Source organism: Corvus hawaiiensis, chromosome 1, assembly GCF_020740725.1.
Source record: "Corvus hawaiiensis isolate bCorHaw1 chromosome 1, bCorHaw1.pri.cur, whole genome shotgun sequence".
NCBI lineage: Eukaryota > Metazoa > Chordata > Aves > Passeriformes > Corvidae > Corvus > Corvus hawaiiensis.
This window is the reverse complement of record NC_063213.1, coordinates 70,806,655-70,824,768: the sequence shown is the minus strand read 5'-3', so window position 1 is coordinate 70,824,768 and position 18,114 is coordinate 70,806,655.

Below are 18,114 nucleotides of genomic sequence, written 5' to 3'. Positions count from 1 at the left end.
TAGGATGCTTTTTAAAACACCTCATAGTCTGACAGCAGAGATGGTAGCTAACAGCAGAACTTGTATTATAGTCATCTGATGTTACTAATTCAGGACAAAAAATATTCTGACAGGATTGAGTTTGCCTGGAAGGACGAAAAAGGACAAATAGCCTGAAAGGCAAGCAGCAGCACAGCTGTACACTCTTGCTGCGCACATAGTAGTAACAACCCATGGCTAATATTTCTCATCTTGTTCGGAGTTCAAGTTCAAAATTTAGGGCCCTAAATAAAGGATCTGACATATGAGGGGCCTTATGCTACCAACCACAGTCAATGGGACATGCTGATGCCTCGTGCCTTTCCAAATCAGGGCACTTAGGTTTAAAATACACTGTGAACATCCAGCCTTTACTTCTTGTCTTCAGTTTCCTCTCAGGGAAAGTGGGGCTGATGGGGGACACTTGCTTGCACAGGGTCCATCAAGGAGTGAGTTCTCTCCATCAAATCTGTGTCCCAGTCCTTCACTGGGTTCTTCTCACTGGGGGTCCCCATGCCTCTGCCAAGAACAACGGGCATCCATGAAGATTGGCTGAGTCCTCTGCCAGAAACAGGCATGGATATCTACCCCAGGGAAACACATTTTTAGGCACTTACATGAAAATTATAATTGCTTTGCTCTTAGGGAAAAGCTGGATTGACTTCAGCTGAAATATTACTTCTGTCTAGCAAGACGCCACTTTCCTGGCTAACATGTCTCCAGGCAAGAAGAATTTCCTCAGAATTCAGTGACAGGATTTGTAGTAGGATTTTGGAGCAGGCAGCATTTGTGGCTGTGTCGAGAAATTGATAAAAGCAGCTGAACATGGGGTATAGGTAGAGGCATGCCGATACTGCAGCAAACCTGGGGATGTTATCACCCCCCTGCCTCTGGCCAAGGCTGATAAGCACTGGAGATAGAACAGAATGGAGGAAAACATGGGGACAGGATGAATCTCCACATCCACGGCTGTCCCACCACAGATCCTACCCACTATCAGGCTGTGTCAGCTGTTCCTTAGTATGCTATGAAGGTAAACAAAGTATTCTCTTTAAAATGGGATGGCAACCTCTGCCTGTGCACAGTGGAAATGAGACAGGGGAGACACAGAAGGCAGCCAATGCACCAGCTGTACAGGAGCAGGGCTCTTCAAGGAAAGGCTGTGTCCCATCCTGTGGCCCTCATGCATCGTATCATCTCTGCTCCTGTAATTCACAAAGCACCAAAAAGGGGAGGCAGCACCCAGAAACAGAGACATCCTCATCCTCAACATCTCCTCCCTGGAACAGCTTCCCCATGACATGTAGGGGAAGACATACACCTCCAAATACCCTTCATATCTAAAATGCAAATAGTGATGCAAGCATCTTTCCTCCAGGTCTAATCTGGGCAGGTTCTGTCCATCACAATATCCTTCTGTGGCAAACACTTCCTAGACACCTTGGTCTACAGGGGTTTGTTTCCAACAAAACATTTACCTCAGGCCCTTACACTTCCCTTACAAGAGTTCTGCAAATGACCAGCCTTCCACAATTTACCCTGCCTCCCAAAGTAGCCCCTCAAATCACTTCTCTGTGAGAAGAGATTCAGAGCTTTCTTTATGGGAGAAAGCATTTTTCTTTTACAGAACATATGAATAAGGGGCAGGGAAATGTATCCACACTTTTGCATTGCATTGCTTTTCCTGGTACTTTGTTCTGCAATCCAAGTCAGGTGCTTTGTGGGATGGTTCCACACTACCACTTTGTGCTTGGAACTTCAGAATGTCACAACTTCCCTCTAACAATCTTATAACCAGAGGACGCCCTGGCCTCTGTGGGACAAGTAGTTTTGGAAGGAGTCAGCAGCAGCATCTCCTCTCCACCTCAGAGCTGAGACTTCAGCAGGAACCAGAAGTGTCTGCCTCTGCTGGGAGCAAGGTAACTTCAACTGCAAAGGACAGCACCACCTGAGGCACTTTGAACTATATCCCCACTTTTTTTTATTGATGTAATAATATCATCTTTGTGTACGAAGATGAAGATTTTGTAATCATGGTATTTGCCAGTTTTTACCAATTGTCATCATGTTTTGAATCCACTGCACATTTCCTGGACTGTGTAGAAGAGGGGTAGGAAACTCACAAACCTCAAGAAAACTGGCAGCTGGATGGAGAAGAGTTCTCTGTCTGCTCCCACCCCTCACAACACAGTGGGGAAATCATTTTCTGTTCACCCTTTGTGCATTTTCTTTGGTTGCAGAGAGCTGGTTGGTCAGCCCATGCATTAACATGAACTAGCCACAGTAAATGCTCTTTATCTCTGATAGGGCTGTCATAGGAAGTTGAGCACATTTTTGGGGTGATAGACAGAAGAACAAAGACAATCCTGTAGGGGACAAGGCTTCACTAGTTCTGCCACTCATTAAACAACTTGGTATTTTCTTCATTTTGAGCATCACCAAACCCTCAAAATTCTTCTCTTCCCCTTTGTAGCTGAGCCTCATGGGAAAGAAAAATTATTCCAAAATGGGAATGGAAACCTGGTGTGTGTTTGAACACTGTCAGGCAGGTGAGATAATCAAGAGCTGTGAGAATGTAATGTCTAAGGGGAACAGAAAAACCTTGATAGAGACGTGATTCCAAATAAAAAGAAAATTTTTTCCCTTAGGTTTCTGTGATTTTCTTCCCCCATCTCTGCTCTTTTCAGTTATTTGCTCTAAAGGACTGGCTCTTTTTCAGTCACTAGAAATGGTCTAAGCAGTTCAAAGAGAGGGGGAGATACTGGGTGCTTGGGGATAAGACTCTTAAAAGTAACTTTCAAGGAAAATATTACAGCTTTAACAGCTACAAAGGGCAGACTTCCACTGTATCTAGGAGAGCGCCCGGGGATGTTGCCAGGAGCAAGTTGCTGATAATGGCTGCAAATATATCTGTTAATGAAATGTTAAGCTCCTTGACAGAGTTTTTGGGTTTTCAAAGTGACAGTTTTCCATTAAAATTTATGTCAGAAGAATTTGAGGTGGGGCAGAATTGGAACCATTTGTTGACTGAATCTGGCAGCTGATTGAAAAAGAGCGCGGGACTGAAGAGTCCATGCTTACAAATTATAGCATTAAAATCCAACTAACTGTCATCTAATCCAGCTTCAACAGAACAAAATGCCTGGCCATGAGGATCTCTAGACAGACTCAGGATCAAAGTTTGCAAAACCAGAGCTGCAGCTCCTCATCCCTGTATGTCTCAGGAACAAAAATATAGAACAGAGTATTATGAAATAACTAAAATTCCTGGCAAAATCTAGTTTACACCAAAAGGGACAGAAATTAGACCAAAGAAAGTCTTTGCTCTGCTTCCCAGATTATGAGAATTTACCCTCTATGCCACGACCTCTTTCATTCATTGGGCCTACTGCCTTGCCTTCCAAATCATCAGCAAAGGGAAGAGAGAAGGGGAGAGGAATGTAGACTAAGGAGAATTACTAAAATAAAAAAAGAAACAGAAAAAACTCCAAAACGTTTGGCAAAGCTCCTGTTGGTTTCAGTGGGTGTGGACTTTGTCCTCCCTTTCAGGTACTCTCTGAAGAGCACAGCAGGTCTGTGTGCAGACCTAATGGGCTTGGGAGGTGTTATGAAGGGAACATGAGCTAATTGTGAAAATAGCAGCTCCAGGAGTTTTCCTGACCACAGCTTTACTTATTTGCACCAAACAGCTTCTTTGATCCCAAACCTGTGAAAAGCCACATCCAGAGTTAACTTTAGGTGTGCGCATAGTCCCCTATCCATGAAGTCACCAGGCATGTAGGTATTGGTGTAGTCGTGACACTGGACAGTTTTGGTGTTATGAATGTTGCTTGCTGCAAGTGTTTGTCTAACAGAAAACTTGTTAGGTTCACATTTTAGAGCAAGGATTTCAAATCACAGGCAAAGAAGATGGCAAAATTCATGCTGCAGAGAACTAGGTGGATGAGAAGCTGATCTCCTAAACTCAGCTTTTCTTAGGTTTACATATTATGGCTTATTAAATACTCACACATTAAAAGTGACTTCATCTTGAACAGCCTCCAAGTATTACGATCTTAAATGACAGAAGCTTCTGCATCTAACATCAGAAAGCAGCATGCTACCAGCTATTCTAAATGAAACCTACTTTGTATTGCAGAAGAGTTATGCATTAAAGCTCAAATTCATGAAAATGAAAACCCTCTGGCTTATCTGAAGGTTAGCATAACTAAAACACGAGCATAAAATAAAAAAAATATTGATGTGCTTTCCTGAATCAGTATCTGAATTAATTGGTTTTGCTGAATAAGCATAGAAGGACCACAGGTCTCCAAACATATTTTAACTATTTCCAGTAAATATTTTCATCTTACCTTGTGTATCTCTATCAACTGTGATGGGCTGAAGCCAGATTCTTGCAGGGAGGAAAAATGAATGCACAACACCATTGGAAATTGATCTTTGCTGTGTTGCCTTTCTGCTAGTAGAAACAAAAACAACCAAACAAGTATTTTGTCATTTTTATGTACAAAACCATGAACAGTATGTTAAAATATTATATTTTACATTTTTACACAAATTAGCAATTGAAAAGTTACACCTCAGCAGTCGTTTATGTCACATGAGTGGACTATCAATCATAATAATAATAAACCAGGAGATTTTTAAGCTAGCACACTTCTGAGTATTCAACCAAAATGGAGAAAAATGGGGAAAACACATAATATATCTTAGGAGTAGTAATGTCCTGTTATTGTTAAAAAACTGCTGGGACCTCATTAGTGACTATGAAAACATCATCTGTGAATACCGTGAGGCAATAAATCTACAGTGTCCAAGGAAGAGGGGGGGAAGAGAGCAAGCACAACGTGTGTATTTGCCATTTTTTCTTACCCAGCTGTGAGTTAGTAATTTCCATCTCTGCTTGCCAAACAGCTTCCAGAAACTATTACTGATTATGTGAATTCAATAGGCTGCTAATGAACGATAAGATAATGGGTCTATGCTCAAGACTGCAGGAGACAAATAGTTGTTTACATGTCAAAAATTCCTTTTTCACTTGGATAATTTCACACACACACACACACACACACACACACACACACAAGCGCTTTTGAGGACCCATTTTATAGCAGTCTAGCTCCAAGCCAGGGCTGATGATGCTGCAGATATGGCCCTTTCCTCTCCAAATGAAATACTAGTTTTTGTAGTATACCACTGATCAATTTTCCATAGCTTTTAATGGAGGAAACAGTGCTTTAAAAATAATGAACTATCAGTTTTTTGGAGGGAAGAATGGACTGAATGAAGGATGAAAGGCAAATAACTTATGGATTAATTCTGAAACACATTTGTGTAAATACCTGGTATTTTGAAAGACTTAGCATGACACCCTTAAACAGATTTGTGATAGAACTTGCCTACCGTAGCTACATCAGCAAAACTTTATAATGCTTCTCACCCCAGACAATTTTATCATCTGTCAGCCTCCTACAGCCACAGTGTGACCAGGCACAAATCCACTGCTGTCATAAATACATGCTCTTGCATTACCGTGGAATTTGGCTCTGTATTTGCAGAGCTCACGTCACCCGTCATTGAAATGTAGCTACTTCTACTGAGGAAAAGCAGCACTGCCAGCAAGATTGTTTTTAGCAGGGGAAGCAAAGGGTAATATAGCCAACTAAAATCACTTGAGAGCTTACATAGGAAGAACACAAGGTAATGACCTTGGAGTCATTAACTGGAATTCCTTTAGGGCACAGGGTCTATCCACTAATACATGTCTGAGAAATGATACTGGGTCCCTAATGGCCATAAGTACAGCAGAGACTCAACAAGTGGAAACTATTTGCTCTGTTGAAAATTATACATTGGTTTTTGCACAGAACCCCAAGTTTTTCAACAGTGAGCTTTCACTTTTGATACATTTTTTGCATTTCGTTCCAGTGCAGTGGACCCTTGGTAGGTGATAGTCTGCAACTGGATACCTTGTTTGTACATTGTACCTTCAAAAGCACTGAGAAAGCAAACAGAAAAAGACTTACCTTCCAAGATACTGGATATCTTGTCTCTGTATGTGAAAATGAAGTATTGGTAAGTAAATTTCACAAAAATTGTAACATTCTCAATACCAGCCTCAGGAATCAGCAAAGGGGGCAGCTGTCTAGGACAGTGCCCTGCCGAGGCAGTAAAACATCTGTTTCCAGTGGTTTGGTCATGACAGGGCTTTGGACAGCGACGCTTATACATGTGGGACAGGCTGGGTTTATGTGGCGCTGGGTAACTCCAATCGCCCCCCTGGCAGCAGGAAGAAAGGCAACATTCCCAAACAACTGTCTCCCAGGACTCCCCTTCTCAGCCCTACTTTTCTCATTTTCCAGTGGAAGGAGCAGCCTGGTCCCACATGAGTCCTGAGGTCTTGAACAGCTGAGTTTTGCTTAGTTTCAGAAAAGCCTTGAGCCAGGTCTCTGCAATTCCAGGATGCAAACTCAGAGATGGCTTGAAATACACAAATAGTTAGTTGTTGGATTCAAAAAGCCCTTGCTTATTTGATGTACTATATGAAATACCCTGGAACTCACTCATTATGAAACACAGCCTCCAGAGCATGAGAGCATGTTAGACCAACTGTAAGTAACTTTCTGAAACTGATTTAATTAGGTTATGATTAGACAAATTTTAAAAAATCAAAGAAAACCAAACAAACAACAACAAGAAAAACCCCAACAAACCCCTAAAACCAGGACAAGGTCAGTGTTCCACTGTGTGTAGCTGTGATGAGTCACTCCTTTGGGGTAAATATGGACCTTACACTCACAAGCACTCATTCTGTTCAATCCTTGCAGTAATAAAAGGCCTCCAATTATTATGATTGTCACAATCCATATTAGAGTTCAGAGTTCATACATGCTCAGTCTCTTTTCCGTACTGTCTCTGCTTGTGACATTCATGAATACAGAACAATCCTTAGAGGCCTTATCGCACAGCGAACGTGAAGACTTGTCCACTCAGTCTTATAGAACTTCTTGGACTCTAAGGATTAGCTAAGATCTCTGCCTCTGACTACAGACTGTTGTTTTAAGAAGTAGTTTTGGACTTGCAAGTGTACTACAGCAAACTAAATATATATAGCAAACTATACTATAGTGAACAAAATATGTCCCTAGAGAGGAAAACTGAAATTCTGTAGTTATTTCCAGAGATCTTGAGCACTAAGCAATGTTGGTAGAACATGTGGGACTTCTGGAAGCTGGAAATCAGAAAGAGTTGAAAATCAAATGTTTGAATTGTTGGGTTGAGTCTTGTTTATTGGTTTTATTGCCACTTCTCTGAAAGCTACTTATTGCACTTTCATCATTTGAGATCATACCCTTTTGCATGGTCTCACCTCTTGGCAGTGGGAACAGCAGCTTTTGAGGACCATGGAAGCATAAAAGAAGCAAGCATTTTCTGCAGAAACCGGCAGCAGTGTTGGTTCTTGCTGCAAACAGAGCCAACAGCAGCAGAAGTCAATCTAAACATCTAACCCTGTCCAGTCAAAGGACATCTCCTGTATCATATCTCATTAGTCAAAAGTCAAAATGGGCCAGTCATGATTTACATTAATCTGAAATAAAGCGTCAATGCTTGTCTTGGAGGGAATTCCAGGCTTTGTAATGGATCTAGTAGAACTGTGTGTTAATGTGTTTGGTATCAATTTATGTTTTGTAAATGTAGAGAAGCTAATGGGAAAGCATTTGGTCCCTGCTGAGCTGTATCTCTTGGAAGAAAAATCTCAAAGGGAAAAGAGCATATTGCTATTCATTTTTAAGAGTTGGTAGCTACTTCCTTCTCCTGGGGAGTGTGAGCACAACCACAAATGGTCAATTCAGGCAAAGACATGCATGTAAATTCAGAGATTTACAACCTATGTACTATATGCATAGAATACAAGCAAAGGACTTTCACAGACATGTTATTAATCTGGACAAAAGTTGGAATCACTAGGTGACACGTTCATGTGGACAGTCTTACCAGCACAACAGGAATGAAACTTTGTGACAGAACTTCCTGTGCCCTGCACAATGCGTGACTGTGTGGAGAAGGCTTGCAACATGACTTATCAAAACTTTTGTCAGAGAAATATCTTGTATTTTTACTCTTTCCAGGAGCTTGCTGTACTTTAAAATTAGATGAGAAGTGATGTTTTCATTGACATCTTTGTCTAACCAATAAGAAAGAAATGGTAAATGGGAAGAAAATATATGCTAGTTCTGTGTCTATGTTAATATATATACATATATATATATATCAACATTTAACTTCTGATTGCCTAAATCTGTACTAAATTTGGACTATCCAGTACAGTATTTGAGGTGAAAGAAGAATTTCTATAAAATTCAGAAGGACACTCCCTCCCCCCACCCCAAATTAGTGTTTCTGGTACTCCTCCTTCTTACCAACTGTATCTATGTAGCATTACATTACCACATGAGCTGCTTGGCCTGTCTGGATAGCAGAGTACTTTGAGCAGGATTTTCAGTTCCACTGGGGGAAATTCAAACATTCAACTCCAAATAAAAGTCACAAGAATGTGCAAGCACATCACTTAAGAGGCTTTAAAAAATCACAGTTTTCTTATGCGATGTTCAGCAGCGGAGGCATTAGATGAGTGTATGCCAGTACTGGACCTGGATTCAATCTTTCCCCTCTCCTGGCCTCACAAATGCAATTTACTAGATTGAAATTTTTAAATTTTGCTTTCTGATTTCCCTTAATTCTTTTTCTTTTCCTTTCACTCTCTTGAGGGTTTATTCTCTTCCCAATACCATGCTATTTTCTGTGCTTTAACAGTTGCCTTCTTTGATTCCATCTCCTCCTTGTTGAGGAAGGAAGAGTGACCTGAATGCTTCATACATTAATCTCAAGTTATGAACTGCACTGTGCCAGCTAAGTAACTAATAAAAAGTAATTTAGTAATTGATAGAAACAATTATCTCTGTTTCAGATGAAATGTATCTTAAATGTTGAAAATTTTTGCCAGAAGTCTGTTCAGAAAATCCAGAGCCCTGAGAACGGAGCTAGAAAAATCTGTCCAATAATGGGCATATAAATTGGACCCTCATGCCAGTTAACTCATCCATTATTTATGGATCTTGGAGTCCAGGAGCACTCCTGATGGCTGCCAGGGCTTTCAGTCCACTCCCTGCTTACATGCCAGACCTCTGACTCTGCCATTTTGGCCCAAGGTTCAAAGGCCTTCAGATGTGTCTGGCAGGTTATTCTTGGTTTATACCTTTGACAAAGCTAATGGTAAGAGCAGATTTCGTCCTCATGTTCTGCAAGTCAGTTTGGTTTTTGCTGAAGTTCATGCTAAAGGAGCAGAAGGAAGATCGGGGTGCATCTTGAGGGCCACTGAGGGTTGCCCAGATGAGCTCCACTCATTGCCAGATGTGACAAGATTGATTCCCAAAAAATGCTAACTTCTGTGAAGATTACCACTACAGAAACCAAAGAGGTGACTCTTGAGAAATATTTGGTTTCTGTAGAGATGGGTGATAATTGTTTTCAAATCCCATGAAAGAGCAATGTGAGCTGCATTTGCAGAGGTGTTCCCTGAGCTGAAAGACTGGTGATTGTCATAACCTTATTCCATATATCTGTTGTGTCTCTGGAGGTGAGGCAGTGTTTATCAGTGACTGAGATTTCATCTTATATTCTGCTCTGCCCAGACAGCCGCTGACTTGTGTAGAGTATCATGCAGGCTTCTCCTCTCCTCCATCTGGGTGCAAGGAGCAAGAGAGAGGTTGGCCACTGGCTACAAAACAAAAAACAATTGCAATCCTTCAGGTTTTGACCATGCTTTATGCAGTTCAAGACACTAATAGAGACATGGAGGAACTCAGAGCTCTGACATTTTTACCCATTGTTAACCCCAAAGTCTTTCCTGTTGGGGAGACTATTCATGCTGAACTGTGGACCATCAAACAGCGTTGTCAGAGAGAAGGCAAAGGCTCCAAATAACAGGCTTAGGCATTCACATCCGTAAAACTCAGGAAAACAAGATAAACAGTACTCCTTTTCTATTTGCTTTCCAAGTAATGTTTGTGAACATATTTGTCAGTAGAAAATTCATAAGAGAAAGAATCTCACACAAGTTTTCTGATCCATAATATATATACTTCAAATGCTTTTGGAAGGCCATTTTGAAAGCTCTGTGTTTGTTAGTTTTGTGAGTTAAGTGCTTAACGGAGTGCCTGAGCATTTCCATGAAAATGAAGTAACCATCAAAGCTGTACAGACTGGTCTTTCCAAGCAGCAATTATCACAAGTAAGCAAAAACATGTTTTAAAATGCAGCTGCAACATATCAAATGATATCTCAAAACTTTTATGACCTCTTATTTTATCTATTATCCCCAACTGTTCTCCAAATTTTACTGATGCCTATGTTGTCAATAGCATCAGTCTACAAACCTCAGAAAATTAAAATACTTACATGATTTTATTTTTTCTTTTCATCTCCCTCATTGCACAACAGCAGAAGGTACCTGATTGTGGGTTTACTATGTATTAATGTACTAAAGCATGATGTGAATACTTGGTATAAATTTTACAAAACTTTTCCACTTTCAGTTGTAATTCACTTTACTCACCAAGAATGATTCACTGGTAGCAGAAGGATGTGTCATTGGCCTAAGTGAACTGTATCAGTCTCACATAATGTACATGTCATATTTTATTTTCTTCCTGTTTTCATTAAAAGTACACCAGCAGGAAAAAAAAAAAGCAAAACCAACCCAATGATATTCTCCCACTCATTTCCTGCACTCTATATTTCTGACACAAAAAACCAGTGAAGCACCAATATGTAAAAGCACTAATATTAAGTTCATCTAAACATTTCCATTCTGAAGGCCCAGTTTCAGTTATTTATTATTTTCATAAACTTCAGCCTTCTTGGCTGAACTTTTTCCAGAGTTGTTCTCTTTCCAAGAGTGACTATTTTAGGAAAGTTTGAGCATGAATCAAGCAAAACCAAAACTTAACAGAAAAAACACTTTTCCCACCATTTCTCCCAAATCTTGCAGTTTCTTTGGAATAAGTATAATGGCCAGATATTTTCAGACAAAAAGCTGATAAGTGGCAGATTACAGTCTGTAAAACAGACAGGTACCTTCCAAAATCCTTTTCAAAACAGATTCAGATTTACCCAAATCATATGTACCCAAAGGTCAATTTCCACTTACATGCAGCCATCATATGAACCTAGATATGTCATTTGGTTTTTTTCATAAATACTCAGAGGCAATTGGTACCATTGCTCTCCTTTCCCCAAATCTAGAAACTGAGACGTGGGACCAGTGACTCAATGTATGTTTTGTACGTCTTCTCTTGGTACTCCTTCTATCAAGTTTTTATTTACTTAGTATTATTCTCCATGTTCTAAATGACATGCATTCCTTGTGCAGACAATGCTGTGCAAAGAAAAGAGAACAAGTGATGGTAAAAATCCTGTATGTGCAGTGTGGGTGTAAGTGGAGCAATCGTGCAATGAACACAGATATACTCTTAATGAACGGCCTGTTTACAACCAAGTGAACACTCAAAGCACTTGCACACAGGGGATTTTTCTTCTCTTTTTGTAAGTCACAGCAAATAAATGTCATGGCTGCCTCATTCACTTAATAACATCAGATCTGAGCACTAAATCACAGTGTATTGACCTGGAATTGAAAAATCTCTTTTGGGCCTTAACCCAGAATTGCAGGGCTTTTTGAAAGAGTTTAGGAGAGAGTTTGGGGAGTCAGATGACCAACTCCACTGGCGTTCCATAGAGGTCTCAGCCCTTCTCCATTGGGCTCCTTCGTTAGGAGGACAAACCCACGTAGTCTAAGTATGATTAATTTTGAACACATGAGTAGCTCCACTGAAGCTTGAAGTTAAGTACATGTTTAGGTGCTGTGTTGGGTGCATTCTATTTACATTCCATAACACAAAAAAGAAAATCCAGACGTGATGGGTGTGAGAAATGGGACAACTCTTAAAAAGATTAATTTATTGAAAACAGAAAAACTGAAAAATTACAGAAATTAGAAAAATATAAAAATTTGGGATCCTATGGCTCAGTAGATGGTATGCCCCAGGAGCGCAGGGATTTGAGATCTTCTGGCTGAGACAGCACTAGACCTCAGGTAGAGAAAAAGAACTTGCAGTGCTGGGCTGACTTTAAAAAAATTACTAAAGGCCCCTTAAAAGGAGTAAGGCTTTGAATGCCCAGCACCGACATCTACTGCAGCTAGCCTGCAGAGAGAGAGAGGAAGAAGAGGCCCCGCCTCTCTGCCTTGTTGTTTTTATAGTGTCTTTGCTCCACCCCCCAGTCCGCCCCCCCCAGCCCGCCCCTTCAATTTAAAGTATTGGTTCTTTCCCTTTGATAGATCATCTCCGTCTACCAATGGCTCATCGTTGTCAGAGGGGTGGTATCAGTTGAGATAAGGGAGCTACAATGCCTTAAAATTCAGGTATTCAGGTTGCCATGGAGCTTGCCTGCAGAGTAATGGCTTGAGGCTAAAAATAGCTGCTGGCTATTTGAACTGGGGTTTTTTGGCCTTGGAATCAGAATGCAAGTGAAAACACTTAAAAAAAAAAAGGAAGGTCTTAAAATACATCCAACACATCTCAAAACACTTGTAAAAGTATACAGTAAACACAGGAAAGGTAGTTCTTATGGTGTATCGGTGGTTTGAAGTTTGAAAGGGGCAAGTTAGTGATTTTTAACTGGGGAATTTTTAACTGGGAAGGGTGCAACTCTCTTAATAAACTACTTTGAACAATTGAAAACACTGATAATGGAACTGGATTTTTGTACCTGGGCTGATGGGTTAATTTTAAGATTTAATCTAAAAATATTTAACTCAAAATTAATTAATTAAAGTACTTAATATGCAAAGACCAAGCACAAATAGGGATTTCATGTATGACAATGGGGAAAAAAACCCGAACAACTTCCCAGCTATGCTAAAATGCCTGACAAAAATATACACATTTCCTAAAATATTTGGGAGACCAAGACAAAGATGGGAAACGGGATTCCTTGACATGAATTCCCAATCCCTTTTAATGAAGGAGCTCAGAGCTTGGGTACCCTTGCAACTGATGATAGGATTTTGTGTAATCAGCTGTCTCTGATGCACAGAGAGAAAACAAGCCTTCCTGGTCCATGTTCTTCGTTCAGAAGAGACTTCATGATACAACACATTAAATTATTTCAGAACAGTCTTTGTCAGACACCACACATGTACATCAACTAAGAGGTTGTCTGACAAGAGGCACTCACATGGGGAATTTTTTTCCTCACTAGATTCCTCTCTCATTCACTGCCCAAGGTAACAAATACCCCCAAATAAATACTCACTGTGCAGAAATGGCAACTTCATTTTCTGAGTAAGATAGGGGTTTTATACAAAAGAATCATAGAATCATTAAGGTTGGAAAAGACTTCCAAGACCATTGAGTTCAATGCAATTAAAGTCCCAATCATAATCCATTCACATGAGTAAGGGCATGAGCGTAGTCTGCACAGAAATGTCCTTGCTTCTGAGTACTTCACTTCAGAAGTCAGTAACATCCTTTTTGATGATGGGGTGTTTTTGTATAAATTTCCCCATGCATAATGGTAAGCTGTGGAAATTGTAAGCTGTTCTAGTGGTAAATAGAATCACTATACAGGGGTGTGAGTTAGTGTGATGTACAGCAGGGATGGTGCTGCAGATTCAAGGAGAATCAAATAGATTTTTCATGCGGGTTTCACAGATATTTCCTGACAACCAGAGGAATGATCAGGAATCCTGGGTTCCAGCCAAGATTATTTAAAGATAGGATGCTTTGGAGGGCACAGCCCATTTCAGCACCTCATTCTTGTCTTTGTTTCCCCTAACCTCCTTTTCTCAAACCCAACTGCCTCTGGCCTGATCTTTCCAGGATGTTCCTTTTCCTGGACTTGCTTAAACAAAGGCAGGGCTCTACCCAAGCCCATTTAAACATCAAGGCTTCCGAAGACCAGACTTGCTGGCTGACTGCTTTGTCCCTTGATGAATCCCCTGCACCAACCTAAGCCATGTTCTGCCTGGTGAAGATGTTTCACAAGATCCTCCTAAGACATCAAAGCTCTCAGAAACAGCTCCGCTGCTGCGGTTCAAACCTTGTGTCACTTGGTACCAGTAGACTCCAAAGGCTTCAGCCCCTGGGCAGTTTTGCTCTGATTTGTGCCTAAAATATGGCCTGTCCTTTTCCAGTTCATGCTCCTGTGGCTCCTTGGCTCCTCTTCACCACCACAATCTCCTTGACAGGATTAATTAGAATACTTTGGTCTTTTTCTACAAAGAAGAGGGAGGGGTCATTTTTTGAACCGATACAGTGTTTTTCTTTTTGGCATTCACCACAGTTAGTGTTCTGTTGTTCTTTTCCAGTAAAAGAAAACAAGAGGTCCATGTATGAGGCAAACAGATTTCCTGGTCTAACCCACTGTAAACCTACCACAAAGATCTGATCAGTAGCCCAGTGATCATAGAATCATAAAATCATAAGAATGCTGTGTGTTCAAAGGTAGCTTAAAATCATCTGGTTCCAATTCCCCGGATTTGGACAGGGGCATCTTCCACTAGACCAGGTTGCTCAGAGCTCCATCCAGCTTGACCTTGAACACTTCCAAGGATGGGATATCCACAAAGTTTCTGGGCAGCCTGTTCCAGCCTCATCCTCACAGTAGAGATTTTTTTTCCAATTTCTAACTTAAACATATTCTCTCTCAGTTTGACGCCATTCCTCCTTGTCCTGTCACTACAATCTCTTGTAAATGATCTCTTTTGCTCTTGTAAATAGTTTCCCTAATGATCTACTTACTACCATCAAAGCTGCCTTGTAAAAATTCCAGGGGAAGCTAGATGTGTTGAAAGGAATGGGGCGAGAATTAGCTTAGTGTTACTTATATACTCTGTCAGACCACCTATCTAAGCCTGATCTGGAGACACAGCTCCTGTGTCCATTCTTCCTATTCAGTGAAATTTTTTCTAGTTCAGGCTCTCTCCAGGTTTGGTTGTGTAAAGTCTTGTCCAAAAAATATAATCCCTCAGTGCAGGGCTTAGAAAGGAGAGAATTGGCACTTTCCATGCCTCACCTGTTCAGCAGAGAGAGCATTTTGATCTCTGTGGCTGCCCATCTAACAGCCCCACACAGCAATAAATCCATACACTCTTTTCCTTTTTTTTTTTTTTTTTAAATATATCTGCCAAAAGAAGGGGGGGGGGGGGGGGGGGGGGAAGGGAGGGAAGTGAAAGGAAAAAAGTAGTCATTCCAGGAAGGAGCTGAAGTCTATAAAGTGATCTTTCACTCTCTATTGCAAAGCTCTTGCTAGTCAGCAGCACCACAGATCTATCAGAATATTTTTGGTAACAAGCTTTTGAAAAGCTGAATTTCAAATAAGAAGTGGGAACTGGGGAGGGAGGCAGGGGGAGTGTCTTCAAACCAAATGCCACGACTGCTCACAAGGCACTCTATAATTCAAAACTGGGTACCCTCAGGCATGCTATGCATACATTTATATTTTCAAGAGAACAGTCTCACAATGCAAACACTGTGAGTGGTTTTGCCTAAAGGATTCTGTAGGATTTATGCACACGAGGGCTCTTGTCACTTGTAAGTAGAGGTCAGGAACCTTCCTGGGTGGAGAAGGCAGAGTCAGTGCTTTCCTGAAATCCCTCCTTGTGCCAGGAAATAATCACCACACCCACAGCTACTACATTTGAGCCAAGGTGTTTCAGGGACACAGTCTGTCATATAGGGCACGCCCATGGAAAAAAGTTTTCTAAACCATATCCCGTTTTTTTAATCTTCCATTCCTTGTTGCTGAAAGAAATTTTAAAAACAAATAAAAAAATCAAGGTAGTTTCTTTTGAGAGAAAAGAAAAAGAGTTTCTGTTCAATATCCTAAACTAAAAGATCAAAAAGCAAATTTTGATTTTTCACATATTCTAGATTGCTCAGGACAGGTTTTATTTCCAGTGGGTTAAATAGCAGGTAATGAAATTTTTACCATGGTGGTATAAATCAAATCTTTTGAGGGAGTGAAGGGGTAAGGAGGAGAACAAAGAGCAGGCAGAGAAGCTATATTATCAACTGTTTCTTGTAAAAATATAGAACTAGTATTTGTTTCTGCTAGGCATCTTAATCTGTGATTTATTGTCAATTCAAGAACTCCACAAATTTTTATTAGAGCTGAATGGATTTGAAACTACCATTGCTAAATAAAAAGGCTAATTGTGTTTTACTGCTCCATTTCAAGTACAATTCTATCTTGGTGCCAAAGATCAGGCTGAGAAAAAAATGGCACACTTTATTTAAAATAACTGCAATGAAAAAATTGTGTGGTTTTCTTTTGGCTGTGGTTATATAACTGAACATTTTATTATGAATGAAAATTCTAAATAGTTGTGTCTTGTTAATTGGACCTGTCTTACATCTTTTTGGCTCAGAAAATGTCCAGATTTGGTTTATTTTACAGCTTATAAATTCTCCTGGATTCTTGGACATCTTACTCTCATTTTGAAAACTCTGTCTGACAGTTTTGTCATGTGTACTTAAACATCACATGTCTCATTTCGAGTGGAGGCCAGTGACGTCCCAGAATGAGTAGGCAAAACAGACACACACAGAAGTCATCAGAGCCAGTGTGAAGCAGTGGGTGAAGATAGCACCAGCATTTTCCTGACTGCAAATCAACATGCTGCAACCAAAATTATTCTCTAAAAAAACACCCACAGGCATTTGATGAACCAGTATATAGAACTGTGATTAGACCTTAGCTTTAAAAAAAAAAGCTTTTAAAGTATGTGTTTGCTGCTCTATGGATGGCCACATGTGCCTGGGGGGAAAAGAACAGGACATCTCTTGTCCTCTACTACAGAACCATCAAGGGACAATACTGCTAATCACAGGAGCCAGTGGTAGCACTTAGTGACATCTACAAAAGAGTTCATCCAATAGGTCTTAGGTTCAGAGGACTAAAAGTCCTAGAGCATCTTTGAAAAGAGACAATTTTCTGTAGTTCATGGACTCAACACAGATTGTCTTCCTGATGCTGGATTCATGCTCCTGGGAACATAAGCAAACAGGAGCACATGTGTGTATGTGTGCATCTAGTGTTGGTTTGAGGGGCACCAGAGACCTGAGGAAGGAGGAGCACCTCGTTTGCCAAAGGCAGAGCTGAGGAGACTCCTCAGTGATGTGGGGACATACAACAGACCCTGCAGCCACTTGAGCATCAGAGCAGGGCTGCTCAACTTCCTTGCCTACAGGCCCTAGTGTTACAGACCAAGCTTATCCCCACCCCTTCCTCAGGTGCCAAGCAATGCAGCTTGAAATCTTAGCCTGGTTTTGTCACATCACCCTACAGCTGTTTGTGATGCTGTTCTACAGTGCCTCACCCACAGGATGAGGTTATAACCCGACAGTTACATTTCATTTCCTAAGCTTCAACAATGAAGACTTTTGTTCCAGACCTGTCAGTCACATGGACTGACAATGTTCTTATAATTTTAAGGTGCTGTGCACAAGCAGCTGTTTCTACCTATAGTAGATGTGATCTGTAGTAACAGATTCGGTGAAAAGAGATAGGCAATACCATGGAAGAAAAAGACAACAAGGCAATACCATTAGTATTGCCTTGTCCCCATTCCTGGCTCTGTTTGTCAAACGTGGCAAGTTGCTAAACAGAATAAATGCCTCACTTTCACTCTGTGGAGTGGAAGAAATAAGGGAGGATACTTCAAGGTCATTCTTATTTGTAAACTATTTCAAGATCCCTGGACGACAAGATATTACATAAACCATGGCATTTTATTTTCAAATGTGGTAGTTGAGATAGCAGGTTTTGTAGGTAACTTATATTTTGCTCTGTCAAAATATAACTATGCTAAATACCAGTAGTTTTTTAAAACAGTGCTGTAGCCAGAATTCATGTATTTCTACTGCCATTCTTCTTGTAAAAGTATGCAAGTATAACTAAACAATGCCCTTCTTTTAAACAGATGGAAGCAATTGTCTTCTGGATGGATGTTACCTTGACTATACAGTTATCCCT